Consider the following 7,460-nt stretch of genomic DNA (forward strand, 5'->3'; position numbering starts at 1 on the left):
ATCTTAAAAACCTGTAGTTCAGAGAGTGCCAATACCAGACTTCTCTTCTAGTTGAAACAGAACAGTGTCTTACATGTTTTCAGCATATTTGGGGCAAGTTTGGATATGTCATTGAATTAGGACTAAAATAACCAAAGATTGCTGGATGTTTCTTTTGTTAAAAAAAATGGATTCATGGGTTTGGAGAGATTTATATGAAGATGGCATGTGGATTTCTCAAGTATTATTTCACTACCACTGAAAAGTGTATAATTATGGGAAATGAGACACGGTTGAGATTTTGAATTGCTTTCATTCAAGGCTCAATGTTATCATCTGGTGTCTTGATTGTACAATGGATTTCCTCTTTCTTTGCTTCCCCCCAGCAACCTCAAAGAATCTGCTCAGGATGGTTGGTGGACCAGCCAGAGATATGGGGGGTGGGGGTGGGAGAGAGAGATGCAGAGAGGCAGGAGAAATCCCATTGTATTTGCTCACATGATGCTGGATCTTGCTCAGGGGTTTTTCCTCTTCTGATTTTAAGATCACCCCCCTTTTTTATATATATAAAAAAACCTTTTTAATGTGGTTTTGATGAGCATTTCAACTTGCATCAAAATCAGAACTAAATACTTAAAGATAATGGCAAACTTTCTGGATACCAGCCATATAGATAGTGTATTGCTCTATAATCTCTTTGAATAATTGACTCCCCCCCCCCCCCAATAAACATGAACAATCACTTCGGCTTTTCCAACACTGAGGGTAGCACAAGTGAAGCGGCTTTGAAAATTGTTCTATCTCCGTCAAACATAAACGTGAATCGGGGGAGGGAATCAATTCTCCCGCCAATTTGGGAGGAATTCAACATTGCTGTCTTTTGACCCTTCCATCAGAGCAAGCATTTCTGATTGCCAAACAGAACGATTCAACCCTCCTCCCCTCTGTGCACTGTTCTGGGGTTTTTTTCCTGACTACAAGGAACAAAACAGCTATTGGCAGACCAGAAGTCCCTTAGATTTTTCACCTGTCTGTGTAAACTGCAAGTTGGCCTTTTTTAAATTCTCCCCCACTTCCCCATAATTCCAGTTGTTGGCCAAAATTCTCATATTATGAAGTTGTGATTAAATATAAAACTGGACTTCAGTTAGGACAACTCAGATCTGAAGCGCTTGAATGAATGGAATGGCAAACTCCCGTTTATTTTTTCCCCTCTTCCTGCTTTGTACTTCTCTTCGTGTAGTTTTATAGGGTGGGATTCACCTAGTTTATCAGCAGACGCTGTACACATCTGGCAAGCTGAAATGCTGGTGCAGATGCAATGTTTTCTCATAGCCCAGTATTGAATTCCACCCACAGTCTGCCAAACGAGAACAGTATTTTTTACATTGGACATGGTGAAACTCTCTAGTCCATGAAGTAAATGTTTCTTTTAGCCTTATAAGTGCCATTTAAGATACTCTTCATTGTAACTGACTAATACAGCTTATCCCTCTGGGGCAGAAATCAGTGTGACTTCTTTCACATAATGTATTGGACACTGCGATGCAAAAAAAAAAAAAAAAAAAGGGAGGGAATGTAATGCACCTTAATTGATGCAGACCAAGATGCAGTAACAGCTGTCACAAAACTGGTTAGCCATTACTTGCCCCAGGGACCACAAAGGCTTCTTGTTAAAGAATTGAAAATCTGAAAGCCCTCCGATCTGCAGTTCTGGTTGTGAAGCCACTGTCTTAACAGGTATTCCAAATTTTTCTCTGTGCCTATTTCTGTTTTCGCATTTGGAATTCATTTTCCTAAATAAAATCTGTAATCTGGACATGAGCAGACTTAGAACATCTTGCTTGTTTATCAGAATAATTGTATTTTGATAGGATTTATATAATGCTTAATCATCAAAACCTCTAAGCTGTCCATATAAGGTACAGTGGTACCTCAGGTTAAGTACTTAATTCGTTCTGGAGGTCTGTTCTTAACCTGAAGCACCACTTTAGCTAATGGGGCTTCCTGCTGCCGCCACGCTGCCGGAGCACGATTTCTGTTCTCACCCTGAAGCAAAGTTCTTAACCTGAGGTAATATTTCTGGGTTAGCAGAGTCTGTAACCTGAAGTGTATGTAACTTGAAGCGTATGTAACCCGAGGTACCACTGTATATGTCAAAATTATCGACCCTTCCAACTCTACAATTCTAAATTGTAAATCAGATGTTTTAAAAACAAGTTAAATATCCCCCCCGAATATTAACAAAACCCATTTTAAAAATACACATTGTAAAAATCAAATGGCATATTAAAATACATGTCAAATATATGTGTTTGGACAGGCTTAGTTTAAAAGGTTTTTAAGAGGTGCCAAAAACTGCAGCAAAGGCACCTGCCTAATCTGGTATATCATTTACCAGCTACTAATCAAAACAAAATACGTGTATTGGTGAAATATGTCTATTTAAAGCCTGAAAACACTAAACCCGTCTGTCACAATCATTTTAACCATCAGCCTTAGTTGTATCACTTGAATAGATTTCCTAGAGTGGACACTAAAAGTGCATGAATGAACAGCTAAACACGGACATTATTTCATAAAATAATCACCATCACCACCATCTTGTTTTAATTATGCAGTGTGAATTACCCTATTTTTTGGTGTATAAGACACCCCCTATTTTGGGGGACTCAGCATTAAGAAAATGGGGGGAGATTGCCAAGAATTGTTAAGCTTTTTAAAGGAGAATTTCCCAGAGTTGTTCATCTTTTTTTTGGAGGGGGGGGGAGATTGCCGACTCACAGTCGCACGTCACCCCTCAGCACTACCTGGTGTATAAGACGAGAGCAAAGGTTTTTAACATGATTTTTAATAAAATACCTTCGTCTAATACACGGAAAAACAGTAGATGTAAAAAGTATATAAGCCATCTTAAAGTATGCACAGCCACAATTGGCTCTTCAAGTGTGTAGTTTTGAAAATTCAGTTTACATATTTGCAGGGGTGTGTTTGTGTTGTTGCCCCCGATTCTTGCAAGGCTAGAAGGTAACCTGTACAGATTTAAGAGCCGCATCCATTGTTTTGCCTGCTTTTGCCCTTTTCGTGCACCCCCGTCCTCGGTATGCAGCCCCAAAAAAGGTTCCCCATGTGGCTCTGAGGCTAGAAAATGATTCCTCGCCACTGCTATACAGACCTAAATGTAAAGGGGACCCCTGACCATTAGGTCCAGTCGTGGCCGACTCTGGGGTTGTGGCGCTCATCTTGTTTTATTGGCCGAGGGAGCCGGCGTACAGCTTCCGGGTCATGTGGCCAGCAGGACTAAGCCGCTTCTGGCGAACCAGAGCAGCGCACGGAAACGCCGTTTACCTTCCCGCTGGAGTGGTACCTATTTATCTACTTGCACTTTGACGTGCTTTTGAACTGCTAGGTTGGCAGGAGCAGGGACCGAGCAACAGGAGCTCACCCTGCCATGGGGATTCGAACCGCCGACCTTGGGGTAAGTTCCACTGATCACCAATGGGTCTTACTGATGAGTAAACGCATTTATGGGGTTGCACCGTTTGTGGCTTTGAAACATGGCCTCCTTTTGCAAAGCATTGCATTTCTCTCATTGACCTCCTGCTGCCTTTGGAACTTTTGCAGGAGTCATCTGAGGCTATAGCTAATTGCAGGTGGGTGCACACGTCAAGATGGGACTGAGCCGACCACGTACCCGTGGCAGTGTGTGCCACATTCTGCAATCTGCCTTCCCTTTGATTACAAATGTGGAGGTAATTGCCGGTTTGGGTAGAAAGGGCAGAAAATTATAAGTAGAGGTTACTTCGCTTTGCGGGCCTGTATAATCTAAACTGCTCTCAATTTCACACTATTTATAGCAGATCTTATTTCCATAATTGCATTGGTTGTAGGTTTGTGTAGAAGAAAGCCTTGAAGTGAGCTGCATGGAGTGTCCTGGTTGACCGTTTACAAGGTCAGCTCTGCAGTCTTTTGTTAAATCATTGCCTTCCTGAAAGTCAAGATTAATGTCCGTTTTAACTCTAGCTCAAACTTTCAACATTCGCTTCCCAGCTACAGGGCTATGTTTCTAAAAATTAAAGTTGTCAGGGCTATGGATGCCATGCAGACCTTTATCAGTTAAGCCCCAATGGCATACCCTCCAAAAATGTCCAGGCCCAAAACCAGGATGCATCTTCCGGGCCACGGTCCCGGGTGAGTCACGTTACCTGCATGAGGTCGCAGCTCCTAAAAATAATAAATTAATAATAAATTTTATTTATACCCCGCCCTCCCCGGCCAGAGCCAGGCTCAGGGCACCTAACTCCAGTAAAATTACAGTAAAAACATAAGGGGGGGGCAATTAAAAATACAGGTTAAAATGCAATTTAAAATGCAGCCTCATTTTAAAGTAGCCGATAAATCAAGACCATAAGGGGAGGGAAATATAAGGGTCAGACTGAGTCCAAACCAAAGGCCAGGCGGAACAGCTCTGTCTTGCAGGCCCTGCGGAAAGATGTCAAGTCCTGCAGGGCCCTGGTCTCTTGTGACAGAGTGTTCCACCAAGTCGGGGCCAGTACTGAAAAAGCCCTGGCCCTAGTTGAGACCAATCTAACCACCTTGTGACCTCCAAAATGTTGTCATTTGTGGACCTTAAGGTCCTCCGCAGGGCGTACCAGGAGAGGCGGTCCCGTAGGTACGTCGGTCCTATGCCTCATAGGACTTTAAAGGTCAAAACCAGCCCCTTAAACCTAACCCTGTACTCCACCGGGAGCCAATGCAGTTGGTAAAGCACTGGATGAATGTGATCCCACAGCAAGGACCCCGTAAGGAGCCTCGCTGCGGCATTTAGCACCCGCTGGAGTTTCTGGGTCAGCTTCAAGAGCAGCCCCGCATAGAGCGAGTTACAATAATCAAGCCTGCTGGGTGGGTGGGGGGGGGGGGGGGACAAGATCATGCCACCCAAAATGGCTTTGGTGTTCTCATGCAAAAAACCAATGTCCCAGTTTTTCCAGGATAGTTGAGGGGTATGCAATGAATGAAGCCTGTTGCAATTACCCAGTGGTTGGGAAAGAATGTTCTGCCTATGCCCACTTGTGATGAATGTGTGACCCACTAGACTACATCACTCCTGACCCTAGCCATGCTGGATTGTGGGGGGGGGGTGATGGGAACTGCAGTCCTACAGCTTAAATCTGAGTGGGCATGTGTAGGACTGCATAGTACGTTCCCAGAAAACAACAGGAATTGACATACAGGCAGGAGTACATGGACATGAACATAATGGGTTCATTAAACACCAACAGGAATTCCTAAACTAGCTAAACCGATTTCAACTTTCAACCAAAATAGAATCAAAACTTCTTTTTTTCTGAAACAGGTACAGCTACTTGCATAAAACAGGGTGGTCTATATAACCAATACAAACAAATACAGTCGTACCTTGGAAGTCGAACAAAATCCGTTCTGGAAGTTCATTTGACTTCCAAAACCAAATTGCGGCTTCTGATTGGCTGCAGGAAGGTCCTGCAGCATATCAGAAGCCGTGGAAGCCCTGCCAGATGTTCAGGTTCCAAAAGAATGTTTGCAAACTGGATCAATCACTTGCGGTATTCGGGAGACAACATCTGAGTTCCAGGGCGTTTGGGATCCAAGGTACGACCATAACAAGATTTTTTATTTTTTTGAAGCAGCATTTGAGCTTAAGTACACCATGTGCTTGGGTGACTAGCAATGTAATCCCAAGGTCTGTGCCATTCCTCTTAGGTGCTTAACAACTATTAGATATATAACTAAAGCTTACTTACTTGGCACAAGTCAACATTACAATTAAGCTCAGTCAACAGGAGGAATTGTGTAAGACATGGAGAAGCCGCCTAGATTTCTCCTAAAACAATGAGCCAATTACTTTAGCTTTTATTTACTGACCACCCTTGTGTGGGTTACTATGGGTGGTGGGGTACTGGAGATCAGAAAGTTGTGAGTCGAGTATGTCATTTGTCAATGATCACCACTAGAAACTAGGATAATATGCACTGTGACATCACTGAGATGCTTTCAGGGGTCTTTGTTAGGATATTTTACATCAAATCAGCTAGCCCATGCTTTACGGCATGGGTAGGCAAACTAAGGCCCGGGGGCCAGATCTGGCCCAACTGCCTTCTAAATCCAGCCTGCGGACGGTCCAGGAATCAGCTTGTTTTTACATGAGCAGAATGTGTCCTTATATTTAAAATGCATCTCCGGGTTATTTGTGGGGCCTGCCTGGTGTTTTCACATGAGGAGAATGTGTGCTTTTATTTAAAAATGCATCTCTGGGTTATTTGTGGAGCATAGGAATTCATTCTTCTTCCTTTTTTCAAAATATAGTCCAGCCCCCCATGAGGTCTGAGGGACAGTGGACCGGCACCCTGCTGAAAAAGTTTGCTGACCCCTGCTTTACGGTCTCCAGAATGGCATAGGACATTTAGGCTGCAAACATACAAGTTTTTATTCTAGAATCAATAGAGCGCAAGTACTTGTTTTTTTCTATGTAGTCCACACACAATATAGAGTTATTGCTATTCTTTTTGCCCTTGAAAAGTGCTTCTTGAGGAATAGGATTTATTTCAAAAATGAAAGCTTACTGCTGATTGGTTCTTCATTACCCCACAATGGGGAGTGTGCCCAATGGCATTGTGGTTGGAGGTATACCAATATAACAATTGCTAGTTCCTTCTTCATACACCTGGAGCATGTACAGGGAGGGAAATGTGTGGATAATCTAAGCAAGGGATGGGTTTTCAAGTGCATATCAAGTAACCACATTCATCTCCATGGACAGCAGGATCTGGAATCAACCTAGATTGAAAGCAACATGTTGAGAACAGGCATGTCTGATTCTGGTTGAGAAAAACATTTTTGTGATACAAATGGGTTAGTGTGTGCACAGCCTTACAACAGTACAACTCTATGCATGTATTTCTGCAGTGCAATCCTATGTACGCTTACCTGAGAGCAAGCCCTACTGAACTCAGTGGGACTTGCTTCTGAACAGACAGTATTAGATTTGCACTGTTAATGAATGAAGTACACAGTTGCACAGGTTACCCAAGACGACCTTTGCAAGTGAGCATCCCCATCCATTTCAGTGTAGGGAGCAATTACACACATGTGTGCGCGCACACACACATACACACCCCGTGTGCACAAAACTGGCTCCTCCATTAAAATGGATGTTCTGAATGTGTCCCTTTTGCATATGGGAAATTACTAGATTAAGGATGATTAGTTCATCATTTAAAAAAAAATATGAAATTGTCAATGTCAGGATGAATCTCGTAACAGTGCTCTTCTGTGCATGCTTACTCAGAAGTAAGCCCCAGTGTTTTCAATGGGTTTGCTTCCACACAGGAGTGCAAATGGTGTAAAGTAAAACTGTTTTTAAAAATGCTAGCCCTATTATTTCTTTTACAATAAAAAACAGTTTTAAATTATTACATGAAAACCATTCATTCGGTTATACT

Source organism: Podarcis bocagei, assembly GCF_964188305.1.
Source record: "Podarcis bocagei genome assembly, chromosome: 1".
NCBI classification, from domain to species: Eukaryota; Metazoa; Chordata; class Lepidosauria; order Squamata; family Lacertidae; genus Podarcis; species Podarcis bocagei.